The following is a 26,465-nucleotide window of genomic DNA, read 5'->3' as shown; positions in this document are numbered from 1 at the left end:
CTCCACAAATATACGCTTATTTCAAGCGCTTCCACGCGCGCCGCGGGTGGCCCATGTCCACAATGCTTGAACTCAAATTGAGAATTTTTGTGCCCATTCCATTTTTGTGTGAAAGATATGATAGAAGTGGAAGATGGTTGCATGGTTTCAAGGGTCACCTTGGAATAAACAGTAGCCAAGGAGTTATCACACCACAAGGTACTCTTGACTAGGCCTTAGTCCATGGGTCAAAGGATACTAGCATGACACATCCTAGGGTGTTTTGGAGGTATTCTAATGAGTAAAGTCTCAAGAAGAAAAATTATCTACAAGGGCCTTATATACACTTATCAAGCTTCCAAATAGATGTTTTCACAAAATTTTCCTAGAATGCAACTACATGCCATGATGCAACTAGCATATATATCAAGTAGTATGTCATATAAACTAAATGCAAGATCTTAACAACACATTGGTTTATACCGCATCAACCAAAATAAAGCCAAATTGTCATTAACATATAAAAGGAGGAAGGAGATTTGGAAAGATCATACCATGCGGTCTTCTATTTCCTTCATACCTCGAATGTGGCGTAGTCGGTCCAATGTAATAAGAGTGACAAACAAACACAAATATATACAACATGTACAATTCTACACTACAAGGGAATGAACATGTTTTTGGATTTTTGAGAATTTTTTCAATTTTTATCATTTTTCTTTTTGAATGCTAGGTTAGAGTTTCCCATCCCCACACTAGTATGGGCATTGTCCTCAATGGTCAATACGATAGGAAATTATGCAATGCAAGCTATATGAAAATTCATGATTTCTAAACTAGTATGCAAACTATATGAAATATATAACAAGTGATGCAATCTAATCTATCTTATATGATTCATGCTTTTGATTAGTTGGAGAGCCAATTTGAATTGACTCGCATTCTTTGTGAGTGAACTTCCCCAAACCGAACAAAACACTATTTCTAGTGTGTAAAAGAGGGGAAGTTCAAGCACAAGACAAGAATGCAATGCATGAATTCTACAAATGATTCTACAAATGATCAAGATTAAAAATTAAAGACAAGAGATAAAAACAAAGCTAAAGGAGGGGTAGGAGACTCACAATGGAATAGGTTGATGCTAAGCAATCAACCCCGCACTTGTGGTATCCTCCATTAAGCTTTGTCATCCTTCAATTGTCGCTCATCGCGACATCATCATCACTGGCCTCATTACCGGCATCATCATCATCAGAATTATTATCATCATCATCATCAACTTCATCATTATCCACCTCCATTGGACCGGAGGAATCACCAACTTCATCATCATCGGAACTCGGACTTTGCTCTTCTTCTTGGCAAGAACCAATACCTTCCTCATCTTCCGCAACAACAATCTCCCTTCCATTAACACCCGGCTATCATTATCGGCATCTTTAGAAGTACTAGGGAAGAACACTTTATTATCCGCCCAACTAGGCAAAGGACATGAAGAATCAAGAAGTCCTTGCTTAGAAAGATGTAGTAGTGGTGGATATTGGGTGCGATAAGCATTCACCCGGTCATCATAAGCTTCTCTATGCAAGTGTTGCATCAATTGGGTCTAGTAATCATTGCCTACCTCAACATTAGAGCCACTTGGTTTAAACTCTTGGTAGGCAAAAGGATAGGGTGGAGTCACAATGGTAGAGGAGGAGGGCTTTGCAATCGGATCCCTTTGTTGCTTGATTATCAATTCGGCTTCTTTGGAGACGGGAATGAGGTAGTTGGTTCGAAGGGTGGAGATACGGCAAATCTTGCTTGGCAAGACAGTGGACTTGGCTTCCTTGATGAGCCATTCAAATTTATGATCAAGATTTTCATTTTTGACCCAATTAAACTTGTTGGTCAAATTACTCATGTCAATAATGTTGCTTTCCTTAACCGGTTTGTAAGTATTATCCTTGTTGAACTCCGGGTTAAAGTGTTTAGCTAACCTTGTCACCAAGCCCCCATTTACAATAAAGGCCGCTCCCTCTTTCCCATTATCAATCTCTAACCGCCGCTCAATCAATAATTGAAGAATGTTGTACTTTCGGGTGGACTTTCCATTAACATTCAAGAAGGACTCGAGTTAGACAAAGTCGAGTTCGGTGAAGTGGTTGGCTCCTTTCCTTGCAATTAAAGTATTAGCCACAAACTTGTGCCAAGTTCTTATACCCGGATGGTGAACATACAAGGCATGGCTCTCCCGGAAGGAATCAAATTTATGACCGGTTATAGCCTTCCATAGGGGTGCGGCATCATACTTCAAAGGCTTCTTTTCAAAATGATCATATTTCGTAAGTCCAAACACTTTACCAAATTCACCCTTAAGCATTCTTCTACTCTCGTTTTCAAGTCGGAACTCAACATAATTTCGAGTCTCTACCTTGTACTCCCTCAAGGAGCTTATGAACTCCATGGTCAATGAGGGGTAAGTCAATTTGTTCATATCAAATAGGGTTTTCAACCCCATAGACTCGAAAAATGCTCTAGATTGCTCAAGTACACCCAATTTTTGCAAAGTATCTTGGCAAATAAACTTGGTAGCTAAAACTTTCTTTTTGGCAAGGGATAGAAATGCAAGCCTGTGTTTGTCGGATAAAAAAGTTACCTCCGGATAGTTTGGCAATTGTTCCACAACCGAAATAAAAGGGATAGCTTCCTCAATGGGATTGACGAATTCTTGGACTTGCTCCCTTGGTTGAGCTACTACAAAAGCTTTTGATGCTAGAAGAGTTTGTTGCCTTTTTGATAAATTTGGGGTTTTGGGTACCTTAGTTCCGCCTTTAGTCCTTGCCATTATATGCTCCTTATCAATTTGATATCAACAAACCAAGATGGTCCTTGGATGCTTCTTGATTCTTCAAATTTCAATCAATTCCTCAATCAATTAGGGATTTTCGGAATTTGCCCCAAACCCTAGAAAATTGACTCAATTTGTGAGGAAATTGATTATTACATGGTCTTTTTTTGATGAAGGAGAAATTTAATTGTGTTTTGAGCAAGTTTTGATTTGATTGTGGTGAATTTTGGTGAGAAATTGATGTTTTTTTGGATGAGGCGATTGAAGGTTGAAGTGAGGGAAAATGGTTGTGTTTGTGTTTGAAAGAGGTAAATGAATTGGGAAGAAAGGAAAAAATCTCGTGTTTTTCTATGTATCAGGTCTGGGACGGGCGGCTTGAGCCTAGGACGCGCGGATTTTCTTGCAGGAAATTCTGAAAGGAGCAAAGCAGGTCTGGGACGGGCGTCTTCAGGTCGGCACGAGCGGATTTTGGGATGAGACGCTCGGTTCACCTTTAGGACGGGCGGATTTTCTTACAGAAAAATCTCGAAAATTTGTAGCCTCCCAGGACCCACAGCTCGAGGATAGGACGGGCTCCTTAGGTTGGAGGACTCGCGTCCTGAAGTCAGCTCGGGCAGATTTCTTACAGGAATTTTACCAAAACGTGACGCTTCCCAGCTCCCACGTCCCGAAGCCAGGACGGGCGTCCTGAAGTTGGAGACGCTCGTCTTGCTCTCAGCTCCCACGAGCTCAGGTATGCTCGTAGGGATCCTCTTCCCGCGTCATTTCTTCTTCCTTTCCTTGTTAATTGTCGTGGGTTGCACTACAAAGGCTTGATTAGCCTAGGCATGTACCATCCCCACACTTGATCAAACATTAAAACACATTAAAATCCCTCCCTCACTTGCTCTCATGTCAAAAATCTTATAACAAAGCATGAAAAGGGTTAGAATATTTACAAATGGTGGTTTAGGGAGGACTCCACCAAACTCTCCTTTCTTTGATGAGATGTCAAGGTGGCAAAGTCAAAGTGTTGTTGATGTTACTCAACACCTTGTAGAAGTAGTCGAAGGCTTGCTCATTATCATGATAAAGATCTTGCATAGACCTTTGTGCATCATTTTCTTCATTGTTGTAGTCCGAGTCAAAGTGATGACAAGGATCTACAAAGCCTTCGTCTAAGGTCATAGCATTTACAATATAAGGATTGACTAATCCTTCAAATTCATCGTCCCATAGACCATAAACTTCGCTTGCTTGTTCCCCAATTATGTAGGGTGGTTCATGAGTTGACAAGAGAAAATCTCCTTCCTTGTTATCATGGCCAATTAGGCCTTCTTCATTACTTGTCATGATGGGTGAGCTATTCAAGCTCCCATTGTTGTTGTTGAAAATTCCTTACTCTCCAAATAGAGCTACTTGAATGTCATCTACTTTCTTCTTCCATATGGGTGATGTTTCGTTACCCTTGGCTTGATCTTTGCATAGAGATTCTAACTTCTTTCTATCACTTTCTCGGCTATAGTGATTGACCATAAAGCATGGCCCATGTAATCGGGGAGCTCTCATGGTTTTGTCAAGATTGAAAGTAACTGTCTGATCCCCAACTTCAAGTGTGAGCTCTCCATCTTTCACATCGATTACCGCTCCGACAGTATGCAAGAAAGGTCTTCCTAAGATGATAGGAATGTTAGAATCTTCCTTCATGTCTACAATGACAAAGTCTACCGGGATGAAGAATTTGCCAATTCTCGCGAGCACATCCTCCCATACCCCCTAGAGGTATGTTTGTTGATCGATCCGCCATTTGAAGAGTAATGTTGGTGCATTTGAGCTCTCCCACTCCTAGTCTCTTACATACCGAGTATGGCATGACACTTACACTTGCTCCAAGATCACACAATGCCTTGTTGATTGTAGTGTCGCCAATGGTACATGGGATAGAAAAACTTCCCGGATCTTTGAGCTTTGGAGGGGGATTCCCTTGAAGAATAGCACTACTTACTTTGGTGAAGGCAATAGTTTCCAACTTTCGGATGGATTTCTTCTTGGTAAGAATATCCTTCATGTACTTTGCATAAGCCGGAACATGATTGATCAATTACGTGAATGGGATTGAGACTTCTAAGTTCTTCACAATTTCTATGAACTTTCCAAGTTGCTCATCAAGCTTAGGCTTAGCTTGGCGTCTTGGGAATGGAAGTCTAATCACAATAGGCTCTTTCTCAATTTCCTTAGTCTTCTCTTCATTTTTCCTCTTTGAAAGTTCATTGGTAGTAGGCTCTACTACCTTAGAGTTCTCCACAACTCTTTGCTTGCTACTATCTTCCATAATATCTTCATCAATTGGCCTCTTCGGCCCCTCATATCTTGTACCACTCCTCAAATGGATGGCACTAACCGTTTCATGTCTTGGGGGGTTACCTTGAGGAGGTAATTGCCCCTTTTGTCTTTGGGAGCTAGAAGACGATAATTGAGTCATTTGAGTCTCTAACATTTTGGTGTGGGCAAGTATGTTGTTGATGGTGGTTTCTTTAGCTTGGCTATCTTTTTGCATTTGGGTGAAGAATTCTTGTTGGTTCTTTTGCATTTGGAGGACCGCTTTTTGAACATCAAAGCTTTGGTCATTGGATTGGTTGTAGGAAGGTTGATTTTGATATCCTTCGCTTTGGTTGAAAAAGGGTCTTTGAGTTGGATTTCTCATTGGAGGTGGGGTGTATGTTGGTTTTGTATTTTGGACATTTTGGCTCTTGTATGAGAGATTTGGATGGAATTTGGTATTCTCATTATAGTGGTTTGAATAAGGGGTGCCATTCTTGTATGCTTGGAAAGCATTCACTTGTTCATTTGTTCCCCTACATTAGTTTTGTTCATGTCCCAAGGTTCCACAATTTTCACATACTCCATTTGGGATTGAGGATGATGCCATCATAGCATTGACATGTTGTTTGGGTGATTTGGAAACTTCATCAAGCTTAGCGATGACCTTCTCGAACTTCAAGTTAATGGTGTCGATATGAGCACTTAGTTGAGCACCCAATTGTGTGATGGAATAAACCTCATGCTTTCTTCCTCTAGTGGCCTTTCGAGGCCTACTATATTGGGAATTATGAACCGCCATCTCTTCGACTTTGGCCCATGTTTGGTTGTCATCAACTTCGGTAAACCTCCCATTGGATCCCATATTAAGCACATTGCATGAGTCTTCATATAAGCCGTTCCAAAACTATTGAACAAGGAACCACTCACTAAGTCCATGGTGTGGACAAGAATGACAAGTGTCCTTAAATCTCTCCCATGATTCATATAATGATTCCTCGTCCCTTTGCTTGAACCCGGTGATTTGGGCTCTCAACATATTTGTCTTCTCCGGAGGATAGAATATCTTGTAGAAAGCAAGTGTTAACTTCTTCCATGAATCAATACCAAAGGTAGCCTTGTCTAGGCTCTTTAACCATTGTTTTGCGGTACCGATCAAGGAAAAAGGAAACAATACCCATCGGATTTGGTCTTGAGTAACTCCGGTTTGAGAAATTGCATCACAATAGTCACAAAAAGTCTCCATATGTAAATGGGGATCCTCACTAGGCATTCCTCCAAATTGACTTCTCTCAACTAATTGTATGAATGCGGATTTGGCAATGAAATTACCGGTTAAATGTGGTGGTGTAGGAGTACCCTTTGGTAGGTTCTCCTCGGTTGGTACGGAATGAGATGAAAATTTAGGCATTGTAAGTTGATTTTGTGGTTGGTTTGGAATTGGGTTATCCTCTCCTTCTCTTGAAAAAGGGTTGACAAACTAAATGTTATAGGGTTGAATGTCCACAATCTCTCCAATACCCACAACTCTTGAAGTACCTCTAGCAACTCTATATTGTTGGTTAAGGTCCTTTCAATCTCAAAATCTATAGACAATGGATTACCTTGTGATCTCCGAGTCATGCAAAATATCAAAGAACTAGAAAACAAATAGAACAACCTTGAGGAGATTGACTTCCCCAAGGTAAAGAAAGACACAACTAAAAATAATTAACGAAAATCAAATCAATTGAACACCGTCCCCGGCAACGGCGCCATTTTTGTTGTTGTCGTTTTTGCTCGTTAAAGCTTTCAACCAAAACAAAATTTATATCTTTACAAACTACTCTTAGTAGAGCAATAAGCAAAGGTCGGATCCCTAGGGACGGGTATCGATTTAAGATTTCAATTGCAAGTAGTTATGTCTTAAGGTGTCACAAATTTGGGTTGAGATGAGATGTAGTCTAAACTAATCAACAAGATGAATGAAAACAAAGTAAAGCAACTAAAGGAGTTTGTAAACAATTGATTAAGGGCACTAGGGTGTCATGGGTTCATAAGGGAATCATGGAAATAGATCATACAAACATGTTCTCAAATATATGCAAGCAATTATTGTTGTAGAGGAACCGAGTTAGTGTATATCTTACAATTCCTAGGAAGATTTAGGTCTCGGAGCCGAGTCGATCAAGAATTTACAACACCTACAAGTCGACTTAGTCTCTTCCCATTCAACTCTATGCATGGTCTAACACGGCTTGAGTTGGCTTATATCTTACAAGCCTCATTTAATAGAAAAGAGATGTATAAATGCAAGGTTTCATAGTCTAGCATTTCATCAAACATAACATGTGCATAAGTTGAAATCACAACAAACAAGCATTTAATTATGAAAGCATATTAATTTAAGCAAAGATCTAATCCCATGATTGATTCCCCTAATTCCCCATTACCCCTAGCTAAGAGACTACTCACTCATGATCAAGTTTAACATGCTAATAAGGATGCCAATCGTATTAACAAAGCAAAACATGATGAATAAGTAATGTAATTAACAATAATTAAGCAAAGGTAAAAGGGATTATACCAACTTGAGATGATCCAAATAATAAAGCAAAGAATAATAGAAGGAAACTTGATGATTGATGGAGAGTTGTCAATCCTCCAATAAACCCCAAATAATCTTCTAATTACCCAACTAAAACTAAGAACAATTGAGAGATTAAGGAAATATTAAGATGTGATTAATATTGAAATGTGTATTATAACTTGGATTAAGACTAAATTAAGAGATTTAGAAGGAGATTAGGACTTGATTCTAAGATGCTCCTCATCTAGGTAGTACAATAGGTATTTATACTAAAATTAAGTACAAGGATTAGGGTTACTAAAGGCTTAAATGACGATTAAGACCCTAAGAGAAGTTTGACGATTTGCAAATCCCGTAGAGACACACGCGTCCTGGCCTTGAGTATGCTCGGGACTGTAAGGAGATCTGCGCGAGCTGAGCCTTGGGACGCCCGGATCCTGGGCCTGGGACGCTCGTCCTGAGCTCGGGACGCCCGGATCCTAGGACAGGGTTCCTCCTCTTATTCTTGACTTCCTAACAATCCGTGGGGATTGATTTAGGACCGTGGGGATCTTCATCATTGCCTCATTCAATTGATTTATTTGCTTAGGCCTTTAGTATTGGTCTCCTCTTCAATGCTTGGTCATTAGATGTGATCCATTTAGCTCCATTTTGCTCCATAAATGCAAGGCTAGCAATCCTCTCCTACCAAGGACACAAAACCTCAAAGAATATGCAAAATAGAGAACTAAAGATAAGAAATGACCCTAATAGTTGCTACAAAGCACGGGAACGAGGCTAATTCGGGGACTAAATGTGCACAAATATGAGTCACATCAGTGAGTTTATGCCATATTGGCATCGTTTCTATGTTTTAAGTTGGGTATACAAAGCGGAATAAGTTTATTATTTGGTTACGGTTGTACTAGCTTGGCTTTACCTCCACACTTCCAAATCGTTTTGCCCCTTTTTGCCCAATTACCTCACCTCACATTTTATGTAAGTCCTCGGCATGTGTCTTGGTCCTGATTGGTTGGAATGTGTATGTACGGTCGGTAGAGATCGGTTTCATGTTAGATTGCATGCATGTTCTTATAGGTCGCAGTGAGAGTGGCTTCATTTCTTTCTATCTTACAACATACTAACCATGTTCTTTAAATGAGTGAAGAGCGAGCCGTGAGAGCGATATATACAAGTCTTGCAAAGTCGACGGTTCAGTATCTTTATCATTGATTTAACTCGATTGCATTTGTTTTTATACTTTGGCGTTGGCTTATTTGCACTAAATTAGTTTGGGCGCACCAAAAGCATAGTTAGCTCTGAGTTTGTATACCGTTCCATTAGTCCCCTTTTATGTTTTATGTCTAATGGTTGCTTGGGGACAGGCAAGGGTTTGGTTTGGGGAGGTTTGATGCTTGCCTTTTGTGTACACTTATTTCATCTATTTGCACGCATTTTTATGCATTATTGAGTAGCGTAAGCTACTATCTCCCTTGTATTGGCTACTTTGGGCGTGTAGTGTATTTCATGTAGGTTATTGATCAAAGTATGCGTAAACAAGGCAAAACCCTTCTTTGGAGTTGCAATCTCGACGTTGGTGAGAAACAAGCTCGGAAACCATTCTTTGGAGTCCTCAGTGAAGTAAGGAAGCTTATCAAGCAAAAGAAGAGCTTCATGCCGCTAGTGCCTATTTTGAAGAGTCATAACTCGAGTTCTACAAATGATAATCAAGTGATTTAAATTGGAGATAAAAGTTTCTCCTGTTAGCTTTCCAACGCCACCGAAAACGTTCAATTTGCCTAAGTAACGAAGAAATGGCGGCCATTTGAAATTCAGTGCGCGTTGCATGAAATGCGCGACGCAGAAAAGTCGATCAACTGTTCCTCTTAGTCGATCGACTTATCTACAGTATGATCAAAATATTCTTTATAATTTCGGCGCATTACTCCTATTATGATTTAAGAAGGACTTAGTAAATATTATTAGGTTATCTTACATTGTAGAAACTTTTCTACGTTGCTTTGCTTTAGGATTTTTGGATCTAAAACTTGTAATTCTTTCCTTTATTCGGTAATTCAATCAACCCTTGTTCTTAATTTTAATTCTCTCTTTATTCCTCTTTTTTATTGTTCTCTTGTTCTCTTTATTTCTTTTATCTTATGTTTATTTGCTATTCTTGTATTTTCATTATGTTTAATCTAGTTATCGCTTTTATTGTTAATTTCATTAATTCAATTATGCATAGCTAAGTTCCATTGCTAGGATTTAGGGGAGTCGTGTTTATAAGACGGTCTTAATTAGTTTATTAGATCTGGCATAAATATAAATCTGTGTTGTTAATTGTAGCATATAATTGAGGTTAATTGGTTAAGTGCACGTAACTAGTCAATTAATTTGGTAAACTCCAACCTAGATCGAGAGATTCGAGAGAGATAGACCTGCTACAAACAATAGAATATCCTAATTAGATCGAGAGCTATATTAGTATTATAGGGCGAATAGTGGACCGAGAGGACCTGTTCATTACCCTTCAGACCATACTTACGCTGACCGTTGACCCTAACTCTGACCGTTGTTGATCGTGGTGACCCGATGTCCTAGCCTTTTCTCTTATAATTGAACTCCGTTTTCTACGCTATATTTCTCTTTCCTTGCTACTTAGTTAGTAAACAAAACAAACAAACCCCCAGATTCGTTACTTAGGCAGACTTAGATTTAGCAAATAGAACACAATTGTCTCCCTGTGGATACGATCCCGACTTCCTCTGTTGCATTAGTTTAAGACAGTTGGTTTATCTTTGATAGGTGTGCGATTTAGCCTGTCAGTTATAGATATTGTTATTGTTTGGATTTGAGAGTCTTGGTCCTATCGGATACTAGAGGTGAGATGTAAGCCTTCTAGTTGCGATATGATCGCCGGGATTGATGTTCCCATCCGTTTCTATGGTGAGATTCAAGACATAAGTATGAATGTGACATTAGTAGCCACGTCCCGTGCAATTTTTGTTAAGAGGTTTTCAAAGTAATGGCTATGGTTTCCATTCACGTATTTGGTATTGGTTGATCCCTTATTTACCTATTTCATATGATTCGAATCCTAATCCCATATCTATGTTATGTTTCCTTGAAATGCGTGTTTTCGTCTAAATGACCGTATTCATGTCTTTCATATTATTTAATTATCTCACATGAATAGTTGAGTCTTGATTATGCTAATATTGATTTATCTTGTTTCTCGTACTGTGTTAACATGATTGACCCCATGTCTATTATAATTCAAGTTATTCACATCTTGTTTTAAATGCTTGATTAATTGAGTTCTTTGTTATGTTCATTTTGACACTTTCTGGCTGGGAGAACCTTGAGTTTCTCCCCCACTGACTATGGCTTTCATGTTTACATGAATGACAGGTTTGTGAAGATGCATTTGTGGGGTTTAGACGTGTGAGCTTGCGAGCACCTTGGATTAGTAGTCGGTTTACTAGGATTGCTTAGACTCGCCCTTTATCGTCTTGTCATTCGAGGGATGTATTTTCCCCATTTTGACCATCACATTTGTATAAACTTAACTTATTTTCCGCATACTTTATTTATGTTTTAGGTTTTATTGAACCCTGCTTTAAATTTTAAAAAGTTTCAAAAATTTCCTAAAATTCCGCATTTTCTTATTGTATTTTCTTAGCTCTATTGCGGGGGCTCACAAATTGAAGGTGAAATAATGAGATTTTCAAAATATGTATATTCATACAAAAATTTGGGTTACTTTGCTTATTAATTTATCATGAAAGGGTTTTTCAAAGTTGAGATTTCATATACTTTTATTTGCGATAAGTAGACTCAGGATATATTGAGAAGTAAAGATGTTGTACATATAAACCATGATTATGCCTGTGAAAATAAAAAGATAAACCATTTTAAATGAAACTCGGTGTTTATTTTTAAGGTTTTTTATGCTTATATGAAAAGATACATAAACATTTCTTAAAAAAGGTACCAAATTTCTTTCTCATGCATAGGTCCTTGTTTTATATAAGGTAAGAAAATTAGGATGATCCTCTAGGATAAGATCAACCTATCTCATCCTTTCGGAAGAGTGAGGTAATTTGAAGCCATCGGCTATCAAAATACCTTAAAAAAATTGTACATGAATGTCTAATAGAAGTCATAAAAATCAGCAACATTGTTAGATTCATGAAAACAATCTTTAATAGTCACTTTCTGAAAGAATTGAAGATCTAATTGTACATTTTTGATAATACTTGAAATTTCCCAAGGAATTTACAATGTATTGCGAATAGAGTTAATAACACATAAATTATCACTCTCAACTATCATCTTTGAAATTTTTACCAAAAAAAAAAACTATTAGTTTTGAAATTCCTAAATATTTAGCTGCTAAAATTCCTTCTTTTAATGCTAGACCTTATGCAACAAGAATGTTATTAGAACCACAATTTTTTGCTCCTAACAAAATGACTTTACCATTATGATCTCTTATACAATATCCTAAAACATCTTTATTCCCATCTATTTTTTATTCGTCAAAATATAGCTTTAAAAAACCGTTTTTAGATTTTTTTTTTTTCCTACTATATTTCTTCCTCACTAGTAGTATTTCTAACTGGCTCGTCTGTGTAGTCTCATTCTAGATCTTAATGCTATTATTACATAAAATAATAAGTTTGTTACTTGATATGAACATTATTAAAGATAATGTCATTTATATAAAAGCCATGCATTCCACCAAATAAGAATAATCTTTTGGAATTAAGTTTTTGAGATAATTGAGTTTCATTAGAAAACTTTGGCTTGCAATATTATCATAGTTTGACAAAAAAATGTTAAACCTAATAATGTTCATGTCTTGGATAACACAAGCAATCAAGGGGCATTTGTAAAAGAAATGATCTTTATTTTCAATAGGATAGTCGTACAAAACGCAATGAGGTGGGACATTAATATGATTTTTGAGAAGCCTACCTTTCGTTGGGAGTAGAGTTGGCATTGAGCCGTCCTGGACAAGCCCGCGTGCCGGCCCATCGTGCCTTCCCCCAAAAATGGCCCGACCCAGGCGCAGATATTAGGCTGGTTGTGTCGTGCCTGGCCCACTCACCCAAACCCCCGCCGTTGCCCGCTCCTGGAACGCTCAGTTTCGTGCTCGGGTCGTGCCTGACCCATAGGCTAATCGTGCCTGGCACGTGGGCCGGCCCAATAACCTTAGTATTTTTTTTTTCTAAAATACTTTTTTATTTATATAAATAATAAATATTAATGATTTAAATATATATTTTATTAAATATTAATGTACTTGATATCTTGATTAGTTGATTATTTGTACTTTTAATGTAGTAGATTTAATTAAATAATTAAAAAACGATGTTAAAAAAGGAATTTAATTAAATAATTAAGAAACGGGTCAAATTTTGGGTCGTGCCGGACCCTCCGTGCTTCGGCCGTTTCGTGCCTGGGTACGGGAATTCTAAAAAACGTAGTCGCAGCCGACCTCCAACCCGTTCTTGTCGTGCCCGTGCCGTCACTATTGTTCATTTGTGTCGTGTCGTGCCCGCGGTGGATTCGTGTCGTGCCCGTGCTGCCCGCCTTAGCCTGGCCCGGTTTGCCATCTCTAGTTGGGAGACCGTCAAAATAGGCTTTCCAAAGATAGAATTTTAACTTTGCAGAAATATTCAACTTCCAAATCGATTGAAGCTTACATTTTTCAAGACTTTGATCGAACAAATCTTGCGCTAACCATATTGTTGTTTTGTTAGAGAAATTTCTATCCTTGGACAATCCCCAAAGGAGGGTGTTTAGGTCTTTTTCACCTAAGTCGATTTAGGGTCAATGTAGTCTATATTCGTTGGTTGATTGTATGATGATTTATATGTCAATAAGTAAACGGGAAAATAAAGTGCGTAATGTAAATTGACACGTAAGATTTTGGTGACGCGGAAAACCCAATGTGGGAACAACCGCGGGAGGGACGGTACCCTGCCAAGTATTGCACTACATGAATTGGAGGATGATTACAATTATGGTACGAAGCTAATCCTGCTGGCCCTAGGTGTCAGGCCTGCAAGATCGAGAATGAACGTGTATTATTTGCCGAGATGTGATCTTGAGTGTTGATGTACGAATGCGGGTGTTTTCTGAATGTCCTTCTTGATTTCCTTCTTCTGCTATTTATAGGGTAAGAACCCTAGATATACTCTATCTCGAATATGGAAAGAGAATATTATTTCCATAAGGACTTCTTTCCTAATCCGGATTCCCTTGCCAATTCCCCCCGATCTCCCTAACTTCTCCCTAACTTCTCCCTGACACTCTTTTCCTTAACACGGGCGCCTACTGTGATGGGCTCTTGATCCTTCTTAAGCCCATTCCCCCTTCTCCTGACTGCGGGCTCCCATCCTCCTCACCTCTTCTCTATAATCTTTATTTCACCAAGTGGGCTTTCTTTATTACGCTATTTTTGTCCCAAACAGTTTGCCCCAAATTTCTTGCGAAGTATGCCTTCAAGTATCGAGCAAGGAATTTACGTAACCAAATATTTAAACCCTACACCGTCCTTTTACTCCTTCCCATGCAAGCCGCCTTTCTCCTCTTTCTCCGCACCCAACTCCCTCTCTCCTCTTTATAACCCCAACGTCTCTCTTCCACTCTTATTAATCACTCCAAATCATTTCAAAAAACTCTCCTCTTAAACCCTCAATCTTCTTTCCTTTAATCTTCATCAGCTTCACTGTTTCCTCTCCCGTCTTCATCATCAGGTAATCCATCTTCTTTCTTTCTTTCTTTTAATCTTCATTTTCTCTTTCCACCATGGGCAAAACCCGACAATCCTCGGCAACCCCAACTCCCTCCGACCGTAATCTTGACCCCATCTTCCCTTCTCGGGGACTTTTTAAGCATCCACATGATTGTGACTCCGCCTTAACTCCGGCCGATATTCCTAGGATCAAGAGTCTGCTTGGTCTTGGTGACGGGGTGGATATCACCATCCCTGAACCGGGACAGAAAGCTGACGCCCTCCGTCCAGGGTGGGTTTGCTTCTACCTGTACCCATTTAAATATGGCCTTCATTTTCCTTTCCCTAAACTCGTCCAAGATTTCATTTTCACCAATAATTTCGCCATGGCACAAATTTTCGCTGCCATATGGAGAGTTCTTCTCTATTCTCTGGCCGCTGGTCAGAGTACTGGCAAAGCTGTCACTCTGGGCGATCTGGCCCATATGTATAGCATCAGATCCCTGGGCAGGAGTCAGTTCTCATTCTGGGGCCATGGAGAGGCTCCCTTCAAACATGTGTCAAAATCTCGCGATGAGAAATGGTTCGAGGACTTCTTCTACGTGAGGAAGGACTCCATCCAGCCTCCTGCTGATTATATTTTCGAGAATTGGACTCTGACTTCGAGTAAGTAGCCTCCGTGTCGCCTGAATTATTTTATCTCGCTGCTTACTAGCTTACTTCATCGTCTTCGTGCAGGCCCCTGTGACCTTACCCGTATTGGTGCCAAGATCCCTGCCTGCAGCAAGCTGTTCTGCATCTCTGAATCTGAGAGAAATTTTCCAGATCTACTTCCTGGTTTTTCGCCTGCTTCCTCCTCCAATCCTCCTCAATCAGCCCACAGTATGTGTTCTGGTAAGGTTTATGTGACCACTTTCATTTGCGTGCTGTTGTTACTGATGTTTTAAGCATTCTGTCGTCTGAGACTGTGTATGCTTGCAGGTTCAAAAGTTGATCCACTGGAACTCATCCTCCAAAGTGCTAAAAGAAAGAGACCTTCTGCCAGCCCTGATGTGGCCTCTGCCTCAAAGAGGAGTGCTCCTGTTGCCTCTTTTCAGACTCCTCCTGCAGTTTCTAGTTCCGCTGCTCGCGTGCCTCTGGAGGTCGATCCGCTGTCTCGTCATCCGCCTACTCCTCCTGCCAGTCCCCGTGCTTCTACTAGCGGAGGCATCATTGCTCATTTTCCAGAAGGCTTTGGTAATGTGGACAAGGTGCCCTACTGGCCGGAGATTGATCAGCTGTTCTTTCCTCCTGTTGAGGAAACGTTTTCGGAGTTCTCCCCAGAGGAGATGGCTGAAAATGACGTGCACAACGCTTTCATGGTAAGTATTCTTCATTTTCTACCTGTCTGTCTGTCTGTTTCTTGCTTAAATTCTGCCTTCCAACTCTTTTGCTGACTTCTAATTATTTATGCCCCAGACTCTTCAGTCTGCACTCTACAACAGGAAGATGATCAACATAGTGCGGACCACCGGTCGTGCTACCGATGCAAGAACCAGGAGTCAAGGAAACTATTGCAGATCCGCACAAAGCGGGTTGATCCGAAGGAGCGTGTGGTGGAGTCAAGACCGAGCTTGTTGTCACCAAGAAGAAGTTGAAGGAGGGAGCCGATCACCGCTCGAACCCGGGCGGTGTGCAAAGACTTTTTCTGACTCTCTGAAGCAGCCTGAGGAGAAGATCACTGAGCTGATCTCCCTGGCCACCAATGTCGTTGCTTATGCCACCCGGCGGGGAAAGATCGGTGGGATGCGTCTTTGCCCTCGAGGAGGCTCCCATCCAAAGAGGCCATAGAGGAAGAGGAGAAGCACTGAGATGCTCTACCCCGCTCAACCCGATCCGAGCCTCGCGATGCCCGAGGTTGGTGAGGTGAATTCTCCCGCGTTGGGGCCGAGTCAGCTGGGGTGATCTTTGGAATGTCCCGGATGTCTTTGACGAGCTCGGGGAGCTATGGCGGCCGAGGATATGCAAGTCGGTGCGAGACTAAATGAGTGGTCGACAGGCGGAGGAGGTACTGTGAGGTGGAGGTCATTAATGTGACCGATAATTAAGTTTTTATATTTTGATAAACTTTTTTGCGGTCCCGCCCCCGAGGTGGCAGACTTTGTAAGTTTTTAAACTTGTTTTGTGTTTGCTTCGCCAGGGTGGCGGTTTGAACTTGGGGCCATATTTTGAATGCCCCTTGTCATAGTTTGGCAAAGTTTTTACATATCGTGTACTTGTTTGTTTATCCTCCCTGTTTTAGGAAGTTTATGCCGTGTCAGCCTGCTTGACTAATTTAGGCGAGTCCTGTCACCCTGAAAAGGCTAACGTTCGACTCAAATAGAGTCGCCGTGTCGGCGATGGCTGATTTAGGCGTATGCCGCAATGTAAGGAGGAGTGGCCGTGTCAACCCAGGGGGTGATTTAGACCAGGCTGGTCACCGAAAAGACTGATCCGCAAGCTAAGCTGCTAGCCGTGTCAGCCGGCTGGCTGATTTAGGCGTATGCCGCAGTTTGTGGACTACTTAACCTTGTTCATGACGCAAGGTGTGTTCGTCTCGTTTTATGCCAACAGGTGGCGTCATTGAGGCAAGTTTATCATCATTCTAGGACCAGATGGAGACGCTGCAGGATTCTGGTAGCGCAGATATCCCTACGTTCCATGTTTGTTTTTGCATGCATGCTTTGGGGCCCCGATTAAGTGCGATTAGTGCGAGCTACGTCCGGGGGTGGTATCGGGGGTAGCTGGATAAGCGTATTCAGCTGTCAGCCAGGCTCCCTTTCGTATGTTCCACAGTCCGCCTGGTGAGGGTGCTCCTTGTGGAGAAAATAGGTTAGGCATGTTGGAGTGCCATGTGCCTTGTCACCCCGCGTTGGTAGTTGACAGTCCTGCTAGATATCCTTTCAAAGTACCATAGATACCAGAATTCAAAGTGATGTACTTAGAGAAGCCTGAAAATAATAAAATCTATCAGAATGATGTGAAGTACCTGTCGCCATCTCATGGGGTACCAGAGCAATTGTGGTCCCAGGACGCTGCCAGACCACACCATACAATAGTAGTTTAAAGTTTTAAAACAACTAAAGACACCAGAAATAAGAGTGAAACTGGCAGTATGCCTACTACCGGATTTTTATTTTATCTTTAAAAATGATTTGGCTTCTCATAGTACATTATTCTGAAAGCTAGAGTCTACTTATTATCAAAAGTAATATCTCTTCAGGTGAAGTATGTTCCATGGGCGTTGTATAATTTGAACGTCCATAGTCATCAGTCTGTATGCACCATGGCCAACAACTCCTTCTACCTGGTATGGTCCTTCCCATTTGTAGGCGAATTTGCCTGCTTTTCGATTCTTGGTGTTCTGGAACACCTCTCGGAGGACCAGGTCTCCTACCTCCAGGAGCCTGACCTTTACATTCTTGTTGTAACTCCTGGCCACAGACTGTTTGTAGGCAGCCAGACGGATTTTTGCGCTTGCTCGCAGCTCGTCAATTGTGTCCAGGCTTATGGTCATCTCTGCATTGTTCAGTTCCCTCGACATATTTTCATACCCGTGGGTGGGAACTAGAACTTCGATGGAATGATCGCTTCGCGCCAAACACCAGTGAAGGGTGTTTGACTGTTGCTATCTTTGGCGTCGTCTGTCGACCATAACACTAGTGGCAATTCATCCGCCCACTTTCCTCCTAACTCCCGTAGCCTCCTTCTTAGATTGTCCATAATGATTTTATTCTTTGGATTCACTTGTCCATTGGACTTTGGAGTCCTGGTGGTGACTTCTTTAAGGTGATGTTCCACCGGCACAAGATCCTTCAAAGATCGTTTGAGATGAATTGTGAGCCATTGTCACATATGATTTCTGACGGGATACCAAATCTGCAGACGATGTTTCGTTTTATGAATGAGATGACCTGTTTGTCCTTTACTTCCGTGAATGCTTCTGCCTCTATCCACTTAGAGAAGTAATCTGTCATTGCTAGCATCCAGGTCCTGTTTCCTGTGGCCCGTGGTAGGGGGCCTACTATGTCCATGCCCCATGCCATGAATGGCCAGGGAGAAATAATAGGGTGTAGAGGTTCTGCTAGCTGGTGAATCATTGGTGCTGAGCGCTGGCAGGCGTCACATTTTCGTGCGTACTCTGCTGCATTTGCCTTCATTGTAAGCCAATAGTATCCCTGTCTGAGGGATTTATTTGCCAGATTCCTGCCCCCTGCATGGTTTCCACATTCGCCACTGTGGAGAGCATGCAACACAGTCTGTTCTTCTTCCTTGTCCAGGCACCGTAGGTAGGGACCTGCTAGCGATTTTCTGTATAGTGTATCATCAATGAGTATGAACCTGGAAGCCTTTATTTTAAAAGCTCTCACTTCATTCTTATCGTCTGGTAGCTTGTTATGGCGCAGCCAGTCTAGGTAAGGTGTGCCCCAGTCGTCTGCTGGATCGGCTTCCTGGTCAGGCGCCTGCCTGTGTGACCGAGAGCTCTCACCTTCCTCTGTAACTGCTTGGATGTCCTTTTTGCTTTGTGGATCCTCCAGTTCACCTCTGTCTATTTCGTCTGCCTTCTGGATAGAAGGTTCCAGCATATGTGCTATTGGTATCTTTGGATAGCTCGTTGTTGCTTGAATGTTGCCCCCAGGGTTGCTAGGGCGTCTGCCTCCACGTTCTGATCTCTGGGGACCTGTTTAAGCTTGCAAGTCTCGAATTTTTGTTTTAATTCCTTTGCTACTTTCAGGTATGCAATCATCTTCGAATCTCTGGCTATAAACTCATCATTCACGTGGTTAACTATCAACAGAGAGTCACTGGATATGAGCAGGTGTCTGACTCCTGATTCTAGAGCTAGCTTCATTCCCAGTATCAAGGCTTCGTATTTTGTTTCATTGTTGGTTGCCTTGAATTCGCATCTTACAGCTTGTGTTATCAGGTCTCCCTGTGGTGATCGCAGGATTAATCCTACACCTGCCCCCCTTTGGTTGGAGGCTCCGTCGATGTGCATCTGCCAGACGTCTGGCTGCTTGCTTCTTTCTAGACTAAGGATTTCTGTATCTGCTAGGTTCTGGATGGCTGGACTGAAGTCTGACACAAAATCGGCCAGTGCTTGTGATTTGATTGATGTCCTAGGGTCGTACTGGATGCCGTATCCACTGAGGTGTACAGACCATTTAGACATTCTTCCTGATAGTTCAGGCTTCCTCATGATAGCTTTTAGCGGGTAGTTTGTCACAACATGTATGATGTGTGACTCAAAATAGGGACGCATTTTGCGAGATGCTACTACCAATGCTAGTACTAACTTTTCAAGGGATGTGTACCTGGTTTCTGCCGGCAACAGAGACTTGCTGACGTAGTACACTCGGCTTCGCTCCTTTTTTGCTCTCCGACTAGACGGCGCTTCGCCACCTCTCGTGACGGCTAGGTATAGGAATAATGGTTCTCCTGGTTTCGGCTTTAATAGCAATGGCGGGTCACGAGATAATGCTTGACTCTCGAAGGCTTGCTCATGTTCGGGGTCCATTCAAACTTCTCGACTCTTCCTTAGTACGTCGTAAAATAGCCCGCACTTGTCTCAAGATCTTGAAATGAACTCCGTTCAGTGGCTCGCTACCTTCCCAGCTAGCCTTTGAACATCTTTGGGCTTCTCGGGTGATTCCAGTGTAAGACGACTTTGATCTCGCTTTCGGTCTTTGGGCTTCTATCCCTCTTTGAGTCACGATATAGCCCAAGAACTTGCCAGAAGATACCCCGAAGGTGCATTTAGATGGGTTTAGTTTCATCTTGTATTCCCGAGGGTGCTGAATGTTTCGCTAGATGCCGCATATGATCTTTAGCTTTTTCTCGACTTCACCACCATGTCATCAATGTACACCTCCATGGTTCTTCCTATTTGTTCTTTGAACATGCGGTTAACCACCTTTGATATGTGGAGCTCACGCGTTCTTTAGGCCGAATGGCATGACATTGTAGCAATATATTCCTCTTTTGGACATAAATGTTGTCTTCTCTTGATCTGCAGGATCCATCTTGATTTGATTATATCCACTCCATGCGTCCGTAAATGTTAGCATCTCGTGTCCAAATTGTTGTGCATCCGCCATTACATCAATATGAGGCAGCGGAATGGATCTTTGGGACACGCTTTGTTGAGATCGGTAAAGTCCACACATACTCTCCACTTCCCATTCTTTTTAGGCACCACCACTACATTAGACAACCATTCTGGGTATTTCACTTCTCTTATCTTCTTTCTTTGCCCGCCAGGTCTGTCTACTTCCTGGTTGATTACCTTATTTCTCTCTCGCTGCAAACTTTCTTCTTCTCTCTGGGATGGATTTACACTTTGGGTCCACGCTAAGCTTGTGTGTTATGATGGATGGATCTATGCCTAACATATCATCGTGTGACCATGCAAAGCAATCCATGTTATCTTGTAAGAATTTGACTAGTCTGCTTTGTCGTAAGCTTCCTGTACATCCTGCTCCAATGAGCACGGTTCTCTCTGGGTGCAACTTATCCAGGTTAATCTGTCCAACTCTTCTGCTGGGGCTCGATGTATTCGTCCCGGATAGGTCGTTACAGTAATTGCTATGCGGGAGGGCTGGCGGTGCACTTGAGTGCCTTCATGTAGCACCTCGGCTTCCTCCCCGATCTCCTCTTATCGTTTCTACTCCCCATGGGGTGGGGAACTTTATACACCGGTGATATGTTGAAGGGATCGCTTTCATCCGGTGCAACCATGGTCTTCCTAAGATGACATTATAAGTAGAAGGGCCATCTATAACCAGTGCACCGACTTGCTTGTTGACTCCCCCCACATAGGTTGGGATGACTATCTCACCTAGTGAGTGGGTCGTTTCTCCACCGAAGCCTACTAGCGGAATAGACTTCTTCTGTAAATCCTTCTAGCTGAATCCCATGTTTTCTATGGTTTTCAGCATGATTAAGTTGACTGAGCTTCCTGTATCTACCAAGACTTTTCTAACTGTGCAATTGGCCATTGATAAGGTGATGATAAGTGCATCATGGTGCTCTCTTTCATCGTATGTATCTCCTTCATCGAAGCTGACTGCGGGCAGATCACTGTGAGATATTCTGCAAGAATTGGCTGGTCTATCTCCTTTGGTCTCTGTAGCGTGTCTCTTGGCTGCTGAATATGTCAATCCGCTTAAGTCTGAGCCGCCTGTTATCACGTTTATAATTTTGGTGCATGTGGGTGGATCTCACGGCCATGCGAACCTACCTTATCCTGTTGCTTGCCCCCACGTGGTAATAGGTGGCTCAGCTTTCCTTGTTCGTACAGGCGCTTGATCTCTCTTCTTAATGTGTAGTAATCCTCAGTGTTGTGCCCAATATCACGGTGAAATTCACACTTCTTCTTGTTATCCTTTCTCCAGGCTTGCTCTCCTACTGGTGGATTGGTCCACCTGACTCCGTCTCCCATCTCTCTTAGTGCCTTCAAGATTCCTCCGACACCTGTAGTGAATCCATATTCTGCCAGGGTGGGGAGTAGCTGATTTTCCTCGATTCTGTTGACTCCCCTCCCATATGGTCTCGTATCTCTCGTCCTTCTTCTTTGGTGGTTTGCTTTCTTCCCGATTTATCCACTACCGAAGTACTAGAAATACTTGGGTGTGCTCTGTAGTCGGCTCGGCTAGAATATCTTCCTCCACCGATCGCAGAACGCCTTTCTGTCTTGCTTGAAACTATGGCGGGGATGCATAGTCACCGCTTATATAGGTCGGAGTCGTGGTGGAGGCCTCTTCTGAAGGCTTCTACTGCCGTTGAGACGTCACACTCTCGTCTCGCTACCTTCTCATTGTTAAATCTCGTATTGTATTCTCCAATGCTCTCTCCCCCCCCGACGATTCTCGTATAAGTCTCCCCGCGTGCTTCGTGGCTTTCTGCTGCTTGCGAATCGTTGAGAATGCGTTCACCAACTCAAGAAATGTAGATATCGACATGTTGGGCGGTGACAAAACCATCGAAGTCTTTGGTCCCGTTAAGGTGGACCCAAATCCTTTGCACATGCAAGCCTCCTTGACCGCCCCTCACAATTTATTCTACCGTCATCATTTTCTCGCTTGTATTGGTGACATGATCAAAGGGATCTGTTTGTGCCAAAAGAGAGGCATGTTTGGATTTTTGAATCCCTTTGGCATGGCTGTGATGGATATGGTGTCCACGAATGGTGAGTCGGCATAGCTGTCTAGAGCCGCTTTCTCGAGTGGGGGTGGTAGCCACGAACCCCGCTCAAAGATCTCCTTTAGCTCCAATCTTCTTTGGTTAGTTATATTGGTCGAATGGGTGCGCCTGTCACCGTCTCGCATATCTCCTCCCGATCCTGGTTGAAGGTTACTCGGTAAGTTCCAGCAGCGGGGGGGTTGTGGTAACGATTGTCCCTGCGCCGCGCTTCACTTGCTTGGCTTGACCGGATCTGCTGCCGGTGTCCGATCGATTCTTTGCAGGATCTGCGACGGAGAGGCCACCTATTTGTACCCCCACGCAGCCGGCTGGCTGCCAGCTATCTGGCGTGAGGTATCCTAACCCTCGTGGGGTTATCCTTCCATCTGATGGTATCGTAGCCAAATCCAATCTTGTGATTATTTCAGCTGGTATCTGCCTGCTGCCTGATGCTCCTTGCGTCAGATCTACCAAAGGAAATCTTCCTTCACCTGTCTTGTTTGGCTTTGGAGTGTTGACTCGCTTTAGGAGATCAATTTGTGCCCAGAGCTCTCTGTCTCTCCTCCTTACCTCAGCATCTGCTCTCCTTTGGTCTTCTCTCATATTTTCCATAGCTTTCTGAAGATTTTCCACGCCGGCGAGAAGAATCTGTGTGGGACTGGGCAGTGGAGTGACGCCTGAGCTTGATGTTCCTTTGTCTGACCTGGACTGCGTTGAGACAGCAGGGGTCTTAGGATGTAAAGTAGCTTTTGTTGTCGGTATGATTCTTGGGGTATGTCCGGGAGCCTGCGTGGCCACTGTCGATGTTGGACTTTGGGTAGACGACGGTGGTGGCGATGGCTGCCTGCTCCCTGACATGGCTTCAGATGCTTGCTTTTCCATTGTATATTCAGAATATCAACGATTGATGACCACAATGCCCCACGGTGGGCGCCAAACTGTTTAGGTCTTTTTCACCTAAGTCGATTTAGGGTCAATGTAGTCTATATTCGTTGGTTGATTGTATGATGATTTATATGTCAATAAGTAAACGGGAAAATAAAGTGCGTAATGTAAATTGACACGTAAGATTTTGGTGACGCGGAAAACCCAATGTGGGAACAACCGCGGGAGGGACGGTACCCTGCCAAGTATTGCACTACATGAATTGGAGGATGATTACAATTATGGTACGAAGCTAATCCTGCTGGCCCTAGGTGTCAGGCCTGCAAGATCGAGAATGAACGTGTATTATTTGCCGAGATGTGATCTTGAGTGTTGATGTACGAATGCGGGTGTTTTCTGAATGTCCTTCTTGATTTCCTTCTTCTGCTATTTATAGGGTAAGAACCCTAGATATACTCTATCTCGAATATGGAAAGAGAATATTATTTCCATAAGGACTTCTTTCCTAATCCGGATTCCCTTGCCAATTCCCCCCGATCTCCCTAACTTCTCCCTAACTTCTCCCTGACACTCTTTTCCTTAACACGGGCGCCTACTGTGATGGGCTCTTGATCCTTCTTAAGCCCATTCCTCCTTCTCCTGACTGCGGGCTCCCATCCTCCTCACCTCTTCTCTATAATCTTTATTTCACCAAGTGGGCTTTCTTTATTACGCTATTTTTAGCCCAAACAGAGGGTATCTGGAATATCATTATGTGGCAGTGGAATGTTAGTAGTCTGATTAACAATATCGTTATTCACTAAAGTGGATAGTTTACAAACATCGCATTGTTATCAGAGGTTATGAAATCTTTAACCAAAAAATTAAGATCACAGGTACTATCATCATCACCCATATTACTTGTATGTGGCTGTGAAAAAACCAATTATCATACGTAAATTTAATATTGCTACATTACCTACCTGTCCTCCCAGCCCTTTCTAAATAGAGATAAGTTTACGCGATTGCCAAGAAGAGACTGAATTAGGTTTATGAACAAAGAGTGAACCATTTCTCAAGTATTTTTTAGTTATCACTTTTACTCATATACTTTCCTTATCCATAAGCATTTTGGTATTGGTTTTCGTGATACACATTTTACTCATTTCAGTACATTATTGATAATTTTGCCCCTCTCATTTAAAGTGACCCAAAATAACCCGAAACGACAAGTACTAAGTCAAATTAATGAACCCGAAACGACAAGTACTAAGTCATTTAAAATGACTTAAAGTAACCCAAAATAACCCGAAACGACAAGTACTAAGTCAAATTAATGAAATATACATCAAATAGAGTTTCATTAGTTACAATCATCCCTAATAAATAGTTAAATTTACAAAATGGTATTTCTTAATCAAAATATTACTAACTAAGGTGTTTTAACCATTAACCCGAAAACGGCCCGGCCTAAAATGACTCATACCCGAAATTGACCTAACCCAAAGTGACGCGATAAAAAGTCACCCGAAAGTGACCCGAAACCCGAAAAATTTATAACGGACCTGAAATGACCTTACCCAAACTGACCCGACCCGTACCCGACCAGAATGACCCATTTGCCACCTCTACTACCAATGCAGCTTTCAACTTCGGCCGCTACTATCCATCACCGGCAAGTCGACCGAAGCCTCCAATTCCGACCGGCGACGGATCATCACTGTACATAGCACCCTCGTTTGCGTTTGTGCTCACACTCCCTCGCTCCTGCTCACAAAACCGCCCTACCCACCTCAACCCCCGCCCCCTTTGTGCCGTCGGCAAACCCATCTTCAATATGGTGTCGTTGATTCTGCCGGCGAACGAACCAGAATCACCTCAAACTTTTGATGAAAGTTTTCATATTTTACTTGTTTAATTTGGGTTTGCATTTAACTCATAGTAACCCTAAAACCATTCTAAAACAATAAATTATCCAAACTATTGAAAAAACACCATCAATTTGGTCAATAATTTACCATTAACAGATTAAATACATTTTATGTATCTAATGTTTCATAACAATTGAAGAAATTGTTTATTGAGTATAGGTGAATGGTTAGTAATTGAGAGCTAATTGTTTTTTGTTGTTTTTAGCTTAAGGGTATCTAATGGAAAGTTTTGGGTAAATAGTACTAAGATGAGGTACTGTAACAATAAACTACGAAGAATTTTCCATAGAAGTTTTGTTGGAAGAGCTTTATTAGCTACTTCCGAAGATTTTATTCCCAGTCCACCAACCGATTTCGGTAAATAAACTTTATATCAACCAATCAAATTAAGGGAGCGCTGGGAAGGATGTTTTATTCCATAAAAAGTCTATTAATCTTATCTAATCTATTATGAAGTGATGAAGGAAGAAGGAAGCTTTGCATTCAAAAAGTTCCCTTCGAAATTAAATTGGGTCTTTTGCCAAAATGACCATTCTAATAAAACTAATTACCAAAGTAACCATTTTCTAAAACTATTTTCCAAATTAACCAAACTAGCATGAATTCTTTCAAAAATATTTAATCATTAATCTTCTTTTAACCTTAGTAATCATGATAAATAATACTAAGCATAAATCTTATTGCACATTTGGTGACTCATGAATTAGCAATTATAAATGAACAGTCTTAATATTGATTTAGGATTGAATGTTCATTACCAGAATAACCCATTGAATAAGGGGGCTCAACTACCATATCCGTAGAAATGGCCAGGAGATATCAATATAGAGGTAGAAGGAAAGTAAGAAGGAGATCAGATTGTTTATTGTCTAAGAGACGAGAACACAAAAACATAAGCAAAACTCATTTTAATTTTCAATCAAAGTTATCAAATACTCCTGGAAACTGGAATTTAGTAAGAGAGATGAAAATTGATGCCATGGAAGGTTGCTAATAAAATAATGTTTTTCTAACTTTGATTTTAGTCAATTAGGGGAGTAGTTTATTAAAGTGGTTATTTTGGAAAATAAT

General features: G+C 41.7%; 1 non-coding gene across 1 annotated transcript; it reads left to right on the top strand.

The window, feature by feature from the left end:
• The first annotated feature begins 6,039 nt into the window (after positions 1-6,039).
• LOC141616197 (small nucleolar RNA R71) lies at positions 6,040-6,146 on the top strand. Its single transcript, XR_012530558.1, has one exon. It is a non-coding gene; the product is annotated as a small nucleolar RNA R71 (small nucleolar RNA).
• The last annotated feature ends 20,319 nt before the right edge of the window (positions 6,147-26,465 follow it).

The sequence above is a fragment of the Silene latifolia genome, chromosome 11 (genome assembly GCF_048544455.1).
Source record: "Silene latifolia isolate original U9 population chromosome 11, ASM4854445v1, whole genome shotgun sequence".
NCBI lineage: Eukaryota > Viridiplantae > Streptophyta > Magnoliopsida > Caryophyllales > Caryophyllaceae > Silene > Silene latifolia.
The sequence above is the reverse complement of the archived record's forward strand: the minus strand, read 5'-3'. Positions and strand labels throughout refer to the sequence as shown.